The sequence below is a fragment of the Jaculus jaculus genome, chromosome 10, assembly GCF_020740685.1.
Source record: "Jaculus jaculus isolate mJacJac1 chromosome 10, mJacJac1.mat.Y.cur, whole genome shotgun sequence".
In the NCBI taxonomy this organism is placed as follows: Eukaryota; Metazoa; Chordata; class Mammalia; order Rodentia; family Dipodidae; genus Jaculus; species Jaculus jaculus.
In genome coordinates this window covers 47137660-47152825 of record NC_059111.1, presented here as the reverse complement: position 1 = coordinate 47152825, position 15166 = coordinate 47137660, and the positions used below count along the sequence as shown (strand labels likewise).

Genomic DNA, 15166 nt, shown 5'->3' with positions numbered 1-15166 from the left:
CCATCCCTCCGCCCACATTTAGGCATTTTTTAAGTTTCACTTTCACTGAACAAACTTACCTCTGGGGTTTTACATTTATATTAGCTTCCAAAGCCCCAAAGAATCTGTAAATTAGAGAAGAGCTGTGACCTGCACACACCCAGTAAAGGAATTTTTAATATTATGGTTTTAAAGTACTTAATACTGAACTTTTTCATCACTTTTAATTATATGTCAGATATGATTCATTTGAAGAGCATCAAGGAGCTGTCAATAATAATGAATAAACATGGGTGTCCCAGCATCCTCTTAAAATTTGCCTGCTGCATCATAAACATTTTCCCTAGTAATTCTTTTGTTATCTAATGTGTTAACATTGAATGAGAAATCAGTGGTGAAATGGAAACATATTAGAATGCAATCAGTCCTAAAATATCTATGTGTATGCAATAACGATGGCAATTACTTTCACACTTTTAGTCATAGGCAGTTAAAAAATGTGGTCCCTTATTGGGACTGATGACATAACTTGAAGATTCCATCTTCTAGTTTTGTCAACAGTAAAACCAATAGACTGTTAACAGATAAAAATAAAACCTGGAGTGGAAAATAGTTGCTTATAAATCTAGGAGGGGTCCTCCATTTGTTTATCTGTTTATTTCACCTACAAGTTAAAGATCATTAAAAATAGAAAAAGGAGGGGCTGGAGAAATGGCTTAGAGGTTAAGGCATTTGCCTACAAAGCCAAAGAACCCCAGTTTAATACTCCAGGTCCCATGTAAGCCAGATACTCAAGGGGGTCCATGCATCTGGCATTCACTTGCTGTGGCAAGAGGCCCTGGCATGCCAATTCTCTCTCTCTCTCTTTCTCTCTGTCAAATAAATAAATAAAAAAAATATATTTTAAAAACAGAGAAAGAGGAATCTAGGAAATGTATGAACTTAGTTTCTCAGAGGCTCCTTTATATATCCTCAGGACAGGATTCCAGATTATAATTTGAAAGAGAAATTACAGATTTGAAAGAAGTAGTTGACACTAATTAAAGATACATTTTTCCTATCTCATTTAATGAGGGATTCCCTTGAGAAACTGTCAATGTCATAAGGCCAGCAGCCACATGATTGGATATTAAACAAGACCTTGTCAGGAGGAACTCTCAGTAGTAAATGGAAAAGACACTGCTCTGATACTCAGGACTGGAATTCATTTAATACACAACTTAAGTTTAAATGTAGTAGGACAACTTCTAAGCCTTTATTTGTGTTAATAACAACACTGTCATTTATACTTCAACTGAGAGAATCCAGTAGCCTTATAGCAAATATTACACACCTGTAGATAAATATTTTAAAGCCATCTCAAAATCACAGAATATGTAATAGCTCATGTCACATTAAAATAATTTAATAGGGGGCTGGAGAGATGGCTTAGCGGTTAAGTGCTTGCCTGTGGAGCCTAAGGATCCCAGTTCAAGGCTTTATTCCCCAGGACCCACGTTAGCCAGATGCACAAGGGGGCACACGTGTCTGGAGTTTGTTTGCAGTGGCTGGAGGCCCTGGTGTGCCCATTCTCTCTCTTCTCTCCCTATCTGCCACTTTCTCTCTGTGTCACTATCAAATAAATAAATAAAAATAAACAATAAAAAATAATTTAATAGAACTTAAAAAAATACCATTTACCTAGGAATCAATCTGAGCTAATAATTTTCTCCATAAAATATTTTTTCCTAGTGGTGAAATAAGTGATTCCCTTGAAAAAGGATAAATTTTGTCCTTCACACCATCTTCCTTAATTTAAAACAAACAAAATTTATTATTATTGGATGTGAGAAAGAGGGTAGATGAAATTTGGATTTAAGAAAGTTAAGGAAAAGGGTTATCAAAGCAAATCATACTATTCATGATACCTAGCTAGTTCAATGGAATTTCATAGTAAGTGGAATTCAGGTTTGGGCCTACTAGGGTTTATGAATTCAAAATAAATTCTATCATTTCATCTGGATTTCAGAGCAATGATATTCTGACAGAAATTCTGATATTTAAGTGAACTATTTACATATATGTGATCAAATGCCATTCTTTTCTATTCCTTAAAATCCTTTTGCATTTTGAGGTTATTCTGCCCCAGTACATATTTTTATGAAAGTCTCAAAATCTCCTGCTCCTAATGTAAAACTGCTACAATCCCACCTTAGTTCTCAAGACACTTTTAGACATGGCATTCCCTATTCTTTGTTCATTTGAAATAGTCAGTGACTATTCCAATCTTGGAATATTCTTTTAAAATATATATTTCTCATATCATATTTACACAAGAATGTTTGAATTTGTGGTAAGAGCCTAACATGAGATCTACTCTGCTTAGCAAATTGTTAAGTGTAAATATAGGATTGTTGACCACTGGACACTGTTCTGCCTGAGTTGTTTAGAAGAAGGCTAGCATAGAGGTGCAAGGTTACTTCATAGTACACCCACTGTACTTATGTAGTAGAAATTTCTGGGTACCACACCTTCTGCTGAGAACATTCCTACCATGCTGCTGACTCGTGTTACATGGACTCCTCTTCCCTCTCCTATTTCACATTCCCAAGCACAAACACTCCATTCATGAACAGCCTTCAGAAACTCTTCAAGGTATCCTAGCTTGTTTGTACAGAGACACATAGATCCTTCTATCAAACTTCTCATTTTTCTGCTGTTCATGATGCCGAAGGTCTCTTCTTCCCTAACTAAACATAGAAGTTATACTCAGGAAAAGGTAAGTCCTTCCTTGAAGACTACTGTCACTCATTTTTACATTAACAACCTATTTTTCACTGCTACTTTCACAAACATTTCTTTTGTCCTTGATGTTTATTAAGTAAAAATGTTTCAAATAAAAGATAAACCAAGCACGTCCCCATTGAATAAGCACTTTGTTCTAAAATAAAAACAGTATTTTTTTTATAGAACTTAGAGCCACTAGGTTTTCTCAGGTCATAGCACCACCAAAGCTAAACTATCCACAAAAGTTAAGGTTTGTGTCTAATTCAAAGCTCCATTCATTCTGCTTGTACTTCTGCCTGTCTCTAAACAGTGATTAGAAATAGAAGAGCTTTCATTCTTATTCATTCTGAAACTGTACTGGTATCTTTGTTTCTTGCCTTGGTTGGAAATTCAAAGCAGTTGTTTCTTTTCTCCTATTTCTCATGCCTATATGTGTAACAAATTCCAGATCTAGGATCTGGCAGGAGTTTCTAAAACAACATTCAGAAGTCATATTACTAGGAATGTTCTTAGATTTGGACGTGTGGTTTGTCTTTTTATCTTAGTGTATTCTGGGTAACATTATGCAAATCCATCAAGCAAATCCATCAAGGAAAGCAATGACAGAATTAAAAATGAAAAATACTTGCATAGTTATGTATTTATGCAATTATTAGTAGATATATATCCATTGGATATTACCATAAAAGCATAATTCTTCTTTCAAAAATACTTTGAACTCAGATGAGCATAGTTTTACAGATCTGTAATCCTACCATTCAGAAGGCTGAAACAGGAGAGTATCAAGTTCAAGAACATCTATGCTACAGAATGAAATCAAGGCAAGCCTGGGCAATGTACTATTACAATGTCTCAAAATCAAAAAATAAAATAAGAAATGAAAAGAGGGCTGGGCATAAGACTCTAAGGTAGAACACTTGCATAGTATTGTGAGGCCTTGGGTTCAGTTACCTATATTAAAATAACACTTTATCTACTATCAAAAAAATAAATAAAAAACATGGAGATGAGAAGTGAGGAAATACTATTTCTTTGAAAGCAAGGAGATTCAAGGCAAAATTGGAAACACCCACCCAGGTCTTCAGTACTGACTTTAGAAATGTCCTGTTGCTATGCTAGATTCTAAGTTATTGAACATTCCCTGCCTTTTACCTTACAACCTTATTAAATGCAACAAGAGATTTTGTCTAGCTTTATAAAGGCAATTGCAATGTGTCCTCCATGACAAATTTTCTGCTAAAAGTGGTGTAAACTTTATGTAAATTAGTTTTCCTAAATAAAATTCAGTTGATTCCTTTTTTCCATAGTGAAGTGAGCTGTAATGATGGATGTGGATGGAGTCTGGTCACCTAGTACTAGTCCATAACTTGCTTCTCACTGAGTCTAAAGCTGCTAAATTAAGGTAAAGCATATCAGCAATCTGATAAAATCAAATGAAATTATTGACAAGTTAGGAGATAATACATCCCCAAGTTTTGTTACAAACAAAAGGACTTTTAAAAAAGGGATTACATTTAAGGTCAGAATTTGGTCCTGTTCTGCCTTTTCCAATCTTGGTGTGCCTTTCCTTTTCTTCCTTCTTCTTCCTTTCTCTTAACTTCCTTTTCCTTCTCAAAATGCAATACTGTCCTAAAGAACTCTAACTAAAACCTATGTATTACAAAATTGATTATGAAAATACTATCTCTATGTTGTTAGTTCTAACTTGTTTGCATATGCATTAAATAAAATAAGTAATAATAAATTGACATCATAAATCTATAAGCAATTGAATATTGTCCTCATATATTTTTATAACTACAGAACAAAAATCATTTATGTATTATATAATTATTTATTTTTTTATTTCTTTTTTTAAAAAAAAAATTATTAGTTTTATATTCAGCAAATACAGGCAGTTTGGTACCATTATTAGGCTCATCCGTGACCTACCCCCAACCCAATGGCACCTCCTTGTTGATGTATATGGGTCATGCATTGTGGAGTTAACCCACAGTTATTGGTATGATAAATGTCTCTGCATATCATGACCCAACATGTGGCTCTGACATTCTTTCCGCCCCCTCTTCCGCAAAATTTCCCTGAGCTATGTTGGGTTCATTTTTGGTCTGCTTCAGTGATGAGGTGTTGGGGGCTCTGAGGCTCTGGCTCTCTGATTTGGTAGAAGTTGATTTTTCTCTGTGTTGGTCTCCTTTCCCCTTGTGCTGATATCTGGTTCATCAAGAAAACAGCACCCTTGCTTGTTTGGCTAATTTTCCTTAGTTTCAGTTGGGGCCTTTGTGAGGTATGATGGGGTGGCTCTCTCCTTAGGATCTGCATCTATCTGAAAAAGGGAAGCAGAATCTCCAATGGAGAGTGAGTTAGCACCAGGACAAATGAGATAACCTTTTTTTAATAGAGAACTTAATAGGTGTAGGCCCTCTTGTACCCCATAATAGATGGTAGCTTGATATTGGAGAGTAGTCTTATCTTTGGATATAGTTCTGACTTGTTTCCCACCTCCAGCTATGGGTCCCATACCACTGAGGGGATCAGTTAGCCAAATCAAGAGCAGTTGGTTCCCCACCATGGCTGTGTGCCACTATTGGACTTGTGTGGGCATTATGACAGGCTATTTGTTGCTAAGTAGGTTAGACCATGAGTTGCTTGGACCGATACTGGTCATTTCCCCCAGTTGCCCCTGTAGCACCTTCTGGCACTAGACACGTTGACTATCTGGGGACTGACTCTCTCCTGGCCTCCAGCCATGCTGTTCCATTTTATGTGTCAGCTGCATATCGAGTTTTCAGCAATAGGGTCTTAGCACTGACCTTTGGTGGGTCATCAAGTACTCTGACAGAAATCTGTCATTCTTTTAGGAAACCTTGTATGTTTCTGTGATCAAAAGTTCATTGTGGATGATAGCCCCATGCTGGTACTGGGAGTTACAGGTCAGTGCCCACTAAGAAAATGAGGAAAAAGATAACTAATATACAAGAGTTATGAGAAAGAGAGAGAGAGAGGGAAAGACAGTGAGAGAGAGAGAGAGAAAGAGAGGGAGGGGAGAGGGAGGGAGGGAAGATGTAGAAGATTTAGGTTAGACTTGATCCTACCCTCTTCAGTGTCTTGTTCAGGCATTTCATGTAAAGGCCTGGTGAAGGTTCAGCCATTTGATCTGCCTTTTAGGAAGTAGAATTTTATGGTACCATTGCCATTTGGGTCTAGATTAGTGTTTCCCACTCCTTTGATGCCCTCCCCTCCCTCCCCTTTAATCCTAGTGTCTAGTCCATGAGATGCTTGCTGGCTATGTAAGGTACCTTGGGTATTTTAAGGTTAGGTGCTGTGAGACTATGTGGTGATCTCTTTTCTGTCATGGGGGAAGTTCACTGAGAATGTTCTGTTCTAAGCTCAACCACTTTTCCTCAAATATCTTTGTGTCATTTCTTCTTACTGCTGTATAGAATTCCATTGTGTAGACATACCACATCTTAGTTATCCATTCTTATAGTGATGGACATGTGGATTGATTCCAGCTCTTACTAGTTACAAATTGTGCCACTACAAACATGGTTAAGCAAATATCTCTGGCCTGTGGTTTGAAGGTTTTAGGGTAGATGCCCAGTAAGAGAATAACTGGGTCTGTTGGTATCTCTATATTCAGCTTTTTCTCCATATTGCTCTCCAAAGTGGTTGTACCATCCTACATTCCCACCAACAGTGTACGAGTGTCCCTACTTCTCCACATCCTTGCCAGCATTTATTTTCATTTGATATTTTTGATGTTTGGTATCCTTATTGGGATAAGGTGGAATCTCATAGTTGTTTTAATTTGTATTTCTCTGATGATTAGGGATGATGAACATTTTCTTAAGTGTGTGATTGCCATTTGTGTTTCTTCCTCAGTGAACTGCCTGTTCAGCTCTTTGCCCCATTTTGTGAGTGGGGTGTTTTACTTCTTACTGTTTAGGTTTTTGAGTTCTTTGTAGATCCTAGAGATTATGCCTCTGTCAGTTGGATATCCCACAGATATTTCTCCCATTCTGTGGGTAATCTATTTGCTTTGCTTATTATGTGCTTGTCTGTAAAGAAACTCTTCAGCTTCATGTGATCCCATTGGTTGAGTGACTGTTTAAGATCGTGAGCTACTGGGGTTTTGTTCAGGAAGTCTTTTTACATTCCTATACCATGGAAAGAACTTCCTCAATTTTCTTCCAGCAGTATTTGAGTTTCTGGTCTTATATTGAAGTCTTTGATCCAGTTGGATTTGAGTGTAGTGTATGGGGAAATGTGTGGATCAAGTTTCAGTTTCCTACATGTGGTTATCCAGTTTCTCCAGCACTATTTGTTGAAGATGCTGTCTTTTTTCCAGCCTATATTGTTCGGGCGTTCGTCGAATATCAAGTAGCTATAGTTGCTTGACCCAAAGTCCAGGTCCTCAAGTCTATTCCATTGGTCTATACTCCTGTTATTATGCCAGTACCATGCTGCTTTTATTACTATGGCTTTGTAATATAGCTTTAGATCATTTATGGTGATGCCACCAGAGGTATTTCTTTTGCTGAGGATATGTTTGGATATGCGAGACCTTCTACTTTTCCATATGAAGTTTGAATACATTTTTTCTGTCTTTGTGAAGAACACTGTAGGGATTGTAATTGGAATTGTGTTAAATCTATATATTGCCTTTGGTAGGATTGTCATCTTCACAATGTTAATTCTGCCTCTCCAGGAGCATGGGAGGTCTTCTCAAGTCCTCCTCAATTTCTTTTTTGAGTGTTTTTATGTTTTCGATTTGTAGATCTTTTACTTCCTTGGTTGACATTATTCCAAGGTATTTTTGTTGTTGTTGTTGCTATTGAAAATGCGAACATATGCCTTATTTATTTCTATGTATGTTTTTCATTTGCATATAGAACTGCTACTGATTTTTGTGCATTGATTTTGTATCCTGCTACTTTGCTATGGGACTTAATCGCCTTCAGGAATTTTGGGATGGAGTCTCTCAGGTCTCTTACATATACAATCATGTCATCAGCGAATAGAGGTAACTTAACTTCTTCCTTTCCAAATCGTATCACTTTTATTTCCTTCTCCAGTCTTATTTCTTGAGCTAGGACTTCCAGAACTATATGGAAAAGCAGAGGTGAGAGAGGACATCCCTGTCTTGTCCCTGATCTTAATGGGAATTCCTCCAGTCTCACTCTATTAAGTATTATTTGGGCCTTTCGAGATTTGTATATTGCCTTTATTAGGTTAAGATTTGTACCAACTATGCCTATTCTCTCCAGTGTTTTGATCATGAAGTGATGTGGTATCTTGTCAAAGGCCTTTTCTGCATCTATTGAAATGATCATGTGGTTTTTATGTTTAAGCTTGTTTATGTGGTGTATTACATTGACAGATTTCCTTATGTTGAACCACCCTTGTGTTCCTGGGATGAATCTCACTTGGTCAAGGTGGATAATACTTTTGATGTTTTGTTGGATTTGGTTTTCAAGTATTTTGTTCAGAATCTTTGCATCTAAATTCATTAGGGAAATTGGCTAGTTGTTTTCTTTTCTTGTGGCATCTCTGCCTAGTTTTGGGATTAGGGTGATACTAGCTTCATAAAAGGAATCCAATTCATTAATTTCTGCTCTGATTTTAATTATTTCTTTCCTTCTGGAGCTCTTTGGGTTGGATTTTTCTTGTTTTTCCAGTGCCTTTAGGTGGATGGTTAGGTTATTGATTTGGGATCTTTCTGTCTTTTTTATGAAGGCATTGAGTGCTATGAATTTTCCCCTGAGGACTGCCTTCATTGTGTCCCATAAGTTTTGGTATGATGTGTTCTCATTGTCATTCAATTCCAGGAATTTTGCAATTTCCTTTTTTTTATTTCATCCACTATCCATTTATTGTTTAAAAGTGAGCTGTTCAGTTTCCAGGTGCCATTGGGATTCTTGGTGGGTCGTTTGTTGTTGATTTCTAGCAATATAGCATTGTGATCTGAGATCATGCAGGGAATTATGTCAATTTTCCTAAATATGTGAAGGCAGTCTTTGTGATCCAGTATATGGTCTATTTTAGAGAATGTTCCATGGGCTGCTGAGAAGAATCTGTAGTCTGTGGATTTGGAATGGAAAGTTCTGTAGATGTCTGTTATGTCTAAGTGATCTATGGTTTTGTTGAGCTCTCTTACTTCCCTGTTGAGCTTCTGTTTGGATGATCTGTCTATTACTGACAATGGTGTATAGAAGTCCCCAGCTATGATGGTGTTGGTGGTTGTTTCTGTTGTATTGTCAAATAGGTTTTGTTTAATGAACTGTGGTGCCCCTGTGTGGTGCATACAGATTTATGATTGTAATATCCTCTTGATGGATCATTCCCTTGATAAGTAGGAAGTAGCATTCTTTGTCTTTTTTGATTATTTTTGGTTTGAAGTCAATTTTAACCGATATCAATATAGCTACACCTGCTTGTTTCTTATTCCCATTTGCTTGGAATATTGTTTTCCAACCTTTCACCCTGAGGAGGTTTCTGTCTTTAGTGGTAAGGTGGGTTTCTTGAAGGCAGCATATTGAGGAGTCTAATTTTTTGATCCATCCTGTTAACTTGTGTCTCTTGATGGGTGAATTAAGGCCATTAATATTTAGAGTAATGACTGAGAGATTTGATTTGACCCTGCCATGTTGTGGTGGTAGATGTGTGTTGGTGTTTTCATGGGCTTTGAATTTTTTTGTGCCTACTCTGGGTTTGGTTCTTGTGATCTGCTTCTTGTAGGCATTTGAGTTTGGTTATTTGTTTCTTCTCTGTGGAGAATTTCCTGAAATACTCTCTGTAGGTTTGGTTTTGTGTTCATATAATTGTAGAGCTGAGTTTTGTCATGGAAAGTTTTTCTTTCACTATCTGTTATGAAGGATACTTTTGCTGGTTAGAGTAGTTTGGGTTGGAAGCCATAGGTTCTTAGACTTTGGAGGGTGTCATTCCAGGCCCTTCTAGCTTTCAGAGTTTCCATTGAGAAGTGTGAAGTAATTCTAATGGGGTTTCCTTTGAAAGTGGTGTGCTATATTTCCCTAGCTGCTTTTAGGATTTTTCTCTTTGGTGTCAATATTTAGAGTCTTAATGATAATGTGTCTTTGAAAGTTTCTCCGTTGGTCCAGTCTGTTTGGAGTTCTGTTCGCTTCTTTTATCTTGATGGGCCTTTCTTTTAAGAGACTGGGGAAGTTTTCTTCAATTATTTTGTTAAATAAGTTGTCCATGCCTTTGGTCTGAAATTCTTCTCCTTTGGTATTCCACTGATTCTGATATTAGGACATTTAAGTATATCCCACAATTCCCTCATGTTCTGTTAACAGGAACTTTTGAACTTATTGAAATTTTTGAACTCTCGAACTGTTTCCTTCATCTTGTCTTCCAGATCAGAGTTTCTATCCTCCATTTCGCTGACTCTATTCTTGAGAGCCTCTAGAGTGTTCTGGACTTGTTCAATTAAGTTTGCATTTTCTACTACTTTTCTATGTGTCATTTCCATCGCTCTGTGAAGCTCCCTTTTCACATCATTTTCTAATTTTCTTGATGATTCTTGGAATTCATCCTTGCCTTTCTTTATGTCTTCATTTAGTGTGGCCAGCTGATTTTTAAGGTCCTCTTGTTTTCAATCTCCCTCAAATCTCTTAATTCTCTTTGAAGTCCTTCCAATGACTTATCAATTTTTTCTAGCTTACTGATGGTAGCATCCACATGATTATCAGTCCTTTGTTGCTTTCCTGCAAGTTCTAGCAGTAGGTTGGTCTGGATTGCATTGTTCATAGCTTCCATTTGATGTTCTGATCCTAATGACTGTTCTATGTTTTGGTCAGATGTATTCCTTGTAGACCTAGGTGATCTACCTGGATTTTCTTGCATTTGATTTTTCATGGTATTTCTTTTGCGCTGTGGTCTACCCATGACAGTGTATGGGCAGGTAAGTGGGTGGATCAGCCTAGGCTCTAGTACAATGGGAATCTGAGGCAGCCTGAGGCAGTTGCCAAGCAGCTTGGGCTTTGGCACTCACTTGCCAAAGCCACCTATCTACTGCCTGTCAGGGGCGCTAAAGTTGCCTGAATTCTCAAGCAGTAATGCTGCCAAAGCTGCCTACCATAGAGCTTGGAGGGGGACTGAGGTACCAAGCCCTGAAACTGCCCAAACTGCCTGGGAACACTGGGACTTGGAAACAGTCTTTGCTCCCCCACCACAGAGGAGTGGGGGATGGCTGGGGACATTCAGGTAGGGTATGGCACTTGAGCTCCCGCTATTGAGAGACTGAGTCTGGGCTTGTGTGACCCTTGCTGTGGGATTGGGTCTGCTGATTGTGGGATTGGAGCACAGAGGCACCTGCGGCAGCAGGCACATGATCAGTGCACAGTGCGGTGGGCTGGAGGCGTGCGATCGGAGCACAGCAGCAGCTGGCCCAGTGGGCACGCGATTGGAGCACAGCTGCAGCAGGCCTCCTGGCAGGCACAGGACCGGAGCAGCGCTGCGGGCCTAGAGGGGCGCCATCGGAGCACATTGGTGGCTGTTTGGAGGAGGGGTGAGTGCACCCACAAGAGGGGATCCACTATTCACTGTTTTCCCCCCCTCTGTGCCTTCCCACTGACAAGAAGACCCAGAAAATCCTTAATGTCTTGCCTTTCTTTCCCAGGTATTTTGCAGGGCAGCTAGATGGTCACCATCTTGGTCAGAAGTTTATGTTTATTTTTATTTCTGAGGGAGACACAGAGAGAGGGAGAAAGGGGCAGAGAGAGAGAAAGACAGAGAGAAAGAATGGTCACACCAGGGACTTTCAGCCGCTGCAGAAGAACTCCAGATACGTTTGTCCCCTTGTGAGCACATGTGACATTGCACTCTAGCATCGCTTTTGTGTCTGGCTATACATGGGACCTGGAGATATGAACAAGCATTCTTAGGCTTTTCAGGGAAGTGACTTAACTGCTAAGCCATCTCTCCAGCCACTAGAATCCTTTTCTATTTAGAAATAAGTATAATTTATAGAAATGCCATCCTAACAAATGGTATTGAAATGTTCTTTTTCAAAAACACAAAAGAACATTATGCTTTATGGTAAGGATTTTGGAACGAAGTAGTAGTTAAGCAATTCAAAACATGGTTTATGCCACATTTTAAACCATAAAATTACAAAAGTAATATTTATTGCTATCTTATAGAACTATGTACATTCTAGGACAAAATATTTTTCCATACTCATTTTAGTATCATAGAAGTAAATATGAAGAGAGAAACCAGACACATACAAAGATTTTGTTACTGAATATTTCACCAAAATTCCCAACAATAGTCATTAACTGAAATATAATTGCAAAATCTGGTGTAGCACATGTTATGATATTACTCAAAATCTATTGAATAGATGGCCTATTTCCATGATTTTTTTCAAATTATGGTTAGCAGACTTTATTTTTTAAGTATAACAAACAACACTAAGGAATAAGTTAAATCCAAGTCGGGCATGGTGGCACAAGCCTACAATTCCAGCACTCAGGAGGCGGAGTTAGGAGGATTGCTGTGAGTTTGAGGCCATCCTGAGAATACACAGTGACTTTCAAGTCAGCCAGAAGAGCCTAGAGTGAGACCCTGCCTCAAAAAACAAAAGCAAATAAAAAAAGAATAAATTAAATCCTAGGAAATAGATTTTTAAATAGAAGTAGGGATGAAAAAAGAACTATCCAACAATATCATTTTTCACTTCCTTGGAGCTCTCTGTATCATGCCTAGGATGCAGTAAGTCTCCAACATTTCCGCTTTCAAAATTCATTTGCCAGTTTCAATAGTGGCTTTTATCAAACTAGCCCTCTTAAAAAAGATATCTATTAAAAATATATGAAACACACTAAAAGTGATTGAACTACTGAAAACAATAAACAATGGTACAAACTAGGAAAAAAATTTAGGGACCTAGCCTCTTGAAAAGTGGATTTCCATTGCTGAATCTGTGCTTATGTGGTTTTCTGCTGAGCTTTCCCTAGTCTAGTAGAGCTCAGGGCAAAACCTAGGGGTATAATATCTGTAGGGATACTAGACAGAGGTGTGGTTTCTGTATTTAAGTATTTGGACATTACCAGTTGGCTTGTAATCAGGGTCCACAAATATGGAAGCCTGCCCATTTGCAGATTCAGTCCCCTTATCGCAGTGGGCAGCCCTTTAACTGTGTGAACAGGAAGTCTACAAGCAACTTAATAGAAAGCAGAAGATAGGAGGCATAAAATGTCTATGGGACTTCATTTCTGATCACAGCAGGAAATTTTGAATTTTGGACTAAAGAGTGGAGAGATGGCTTAGCACATAAGAGGGCTTGCTGTATGAACATGACCTGTGTCAATTCTCAGCACCCATGTTAACAGTCAGACATGGGCACACATGTATCACTAGTGCTACAGATAGAGACAGTAACATTGCTAGGTCTCCCTGGTCAGAAAGTCTAACCAAAAATTATAAGGTCCAAGTTCAGCGAAAGGCTCTGTCACATAGAATAATACCGAAAAGTGGTAGAGGAGGACACCCAATGTCATCTTCTGGTCATTGTACATATATACAAGGAGTGCATATATACCCATACATATGCATACAACGTGTACACTCATACCCCATACATTACACACATATACAACAAAAATAATTAGGAATGTAAAATACAGACTCAATAAATTTGAAAAATGTGGTTCAATCAAGGTAGCAAAGCAAAAATCTACTGACATAGCCTTGCCTATTGTCTCCTGTTAGAAACATGATATGGGTCTTACAGATTTAGCCTCATGATTTTCTCTCACTCTCTGCCAACAACCTGGGTGCTTCCTCAAGTGGCTCCTTGTGGCACATTAGCCTCCTCCTTTGGAGATCTGGAGTACAACAGACCAAATGTTAAATGGTAATTATCAACTAGTCTCTTGGTGTCACTGCAGCTGAATGACAGTGAAACCTTCAGTTCATTGCAATGCCTCCAGCACAAGATACTTTCACTGCCCAGAAACTTCTCTCACAGCAGAAGTTTGCAGAATATTCCTGTAGCAGCACTCAGGAACCAGTGGCTTCCCAAAAGACACCCTTAGGAAGTTTCAGAGTATAGTGTCTGTGATAAGCTTTACACAGTTCCCAGGAAGATAATTTCTGGAATTTTCTGAAGGACTGATTTCCTGCAGGTTGCACTGTCAGAACACCATAGTAACTTCTCAGTATTTCAGTGAGCTGAAGTGATTTCTTCTTCTATAGTCCGGATCTCAGGCCTGGCTGAAGAAGTCCATGGATGCTGGTATCAGCTATGATACTGGCTGCTCCTTATGTATTCATATAAGGTGCATTCATGTCATCTTTCATGACTACTAGCAAACCTTGGATTACTCCAATCCACTATTATAGATAGTAATTCATCATATTAAACTGTTCCTGTTCAAATTACAGTATAGTTTTGTCTTCTAATTGGACTCAGACTTATATATTATTAAAAGACACATAACTATAAAGAGAGAATTGAGTCACATTTGTTTATAAATCCAGTAGGAATTGGACTTTTTATAATACTAGTGTTGTAACTATACATTAGTGTTCAGTTCTCAGCAAATGCTTAAAAACCTAATGCTTTCTACATTGTTTTGCTATATAGAAAAAATTTAATTTTTACAAAGTAATATGGGAAATGATCATTCTGTCTTACTGAATGAAACAATTATTCATTAGAATTTTGCTAAATTTACTGTGAACTAATTTCAGTCTTTATATGTGAATGTAGAAATTCTTCGTCGGTGGGGGGAAATCTCATGGGAGCCGTGAAAGCAGCAGGTTGGGTGTTAGGAAGCTGAATGAAAGTCACGATATTCACAGGAAGACAAAGCCATGTTACAGATAACACAGACAAGAACAAAACCATCTCACTAACAGTCCTCATCACAAAGTAATATCTAATCCTGCACATTACCTTAAGATGCCTTTTCAGTGCATTTGGACTTTGATGACCTGTGGCCTCCCAGCATTTCACACAATGGGTATCTTATGGAGTTTCCACATCCTGACATAAATAAGAATGGTTTGACTTTTTCTAGCCCAAGTAAACTAGTTAATATCTGTAAGCATCTATATGCAATTTCTGTGGGAGGCCATAATTATTTTTTAAATTTGTTCTTTATTGTTTATTAATTCACTGTTGTATAATGAACAAAAATATTATATATATTCAAGATTTTCTACACAAAGTTGTGATATACATATGCATATTTAATTAATAACCACAATCATTCTAATAAATATATTCATCATCTCATATAATTGATTTTTTCAGTGGTATAAAGGTGAGATCTATGCTCTCAGCAGATTTCAAGTGATTAATTATCACTAATTATAGTCATGCAATTCTTTAAGTTTCTAGAACATTTTTACCTTTTAATTGAATATTTGTACCTCTTGTCCTGAATCTCAT

At 37.8% G+C, this 15166-nt stretch overlaps 1 pseudogene; it reads right to left on the bottom strand.

Moving 5' to 3' along the window:
* Nucleotides 1-2682, bottom strand: part of LOC101603804 — a 57534-nt pseudogene extending 54852 nt beyond the window's left edge.
* Nucleotides 2683-15166: the final 12484 nt, after the last annotated feature.